The sequence below is a fragment of the Poecilia latipinna genome, unplaced genomic scaffold, assembly GCF_001443285.1.
Source record: "Poecilia latipinna isolate Pla-1442-1.1 unplaced genomic scaffold, P_latipinna-1.0 Scaffold825, whole genome shotgun sequence".
NCBI classification, from domain to species: Eukaryota; Metazoa; Chordata; class Actinopteri; order Cyprinodontiformes; family Poeciliidae; genus Poecilia; species Poecilia latipinna.
In genome coordinates, this window is record NW_015113441.1 from 94,200 (window position 1) to 95,593 (window position 1,394).

Consider the following 1,394-nt stretch of genomic DNA (forward strand, 5'->3'; position numbering starts at 1 on the left):
CATGGAAAACAAACAAAGCTTCAACTGTCACTATATCTGTACTTTCTTTAATCTTAAATATATTAAACCTGTATGAGTCAACCTTAAAGATAGATTGTGGAAAATGTTTATTCAGTAGAATTTAAAAAACATTATATTAGATTTAGTCATTAAAGGTTTGTTATTATGTTGAAGGTTAACTACATAAATGTTGACCCCATAAAGAGCTACAAGTAGATTAGTTAGAAAAGTTTCATCCTGTTAGGTTCATGAACCAAACAGGGTGAAAAGTTATCATTTTAAGTAAAATAAAAAATTTCAGATGATGGAATAGAGTTGCAGAATAGTCTGAGTTATTATCAGATGTCTTTGCCATTTATCTGTTTTCATTTCACTTGGTGACTCCTGTGAGGAGAACACTGAGTACCTGTCGTGGGAAAATTCTCTGCAGGGATGTCACCTGTTTTCCCAGATAGAGCCAGGACAAATACTCTGCCTATACTTTGACTTGAAGGAGGCAATCCTGCAACCAATGATGAAAATCGTCAGATTTCAGAATCAAAGACGTTGATTTTCCACCCTGTTATGGGACAATCCACCATGTGATGTTCCATTCCACATGTTTTTATTAAATATTGTTACAGAAACATTAAGTACTGTGGACTTTTCTGTGCCATGTTTGGAACTGAAGACCAATAAATGCACATATTGGTATAAGGTATTGTCGATTATTTTAGTTTATTAGTAATATCAGAAATTGTGGAGTACGCACTATTTAGATCAATATTATACAGGCCAGAAATGGAATCAGAATTAGAATTAGAATAACTACAAACTTGGAATCCAGAAATACTTAACAGGATCAGTCACTGCTTAGTTTATATTACTTTTAACCCAGAAAAGGATTTAGAAAAAACATAGAATTGTGGAGTACTCACTTTAACCCAGAAAAAGAATTAGATCAGTCACTCTTTAGCTTATTTTATCAGAAACTGTAGAGTACTCCCTATTTAGAAATTGTATTAGATCCTTAGCAACCCTGAACAGGAGCACTTAGTTTACATACTTCAGAACAACATTAGATTACTTTTCTTTCCTCTTTTTTTCTTTCCTTTGGTTTGTCATTTTGTTTGTATTTCCCTTTAACTCATGTAAAGCACTTTGAATTGCCTTGTTGCTGAAAGTGTGCTATATAAATAAAATTACATTATATTGCATAAGCTTTTTTAAAATTAGAAATATTTTCTATGCTGTCAGTAATAATGAGTAAAAAAAACATTTTTTTAAACACAGACATAAATGACCCATAACTACATGTTACAATTTCAAAAATAAAACATATTATACAGTAAAAGGGACACACTCTTTTAAGAAAAAGTATTTTTTTTCTAAATTTACATGTTTAACTATGGTCT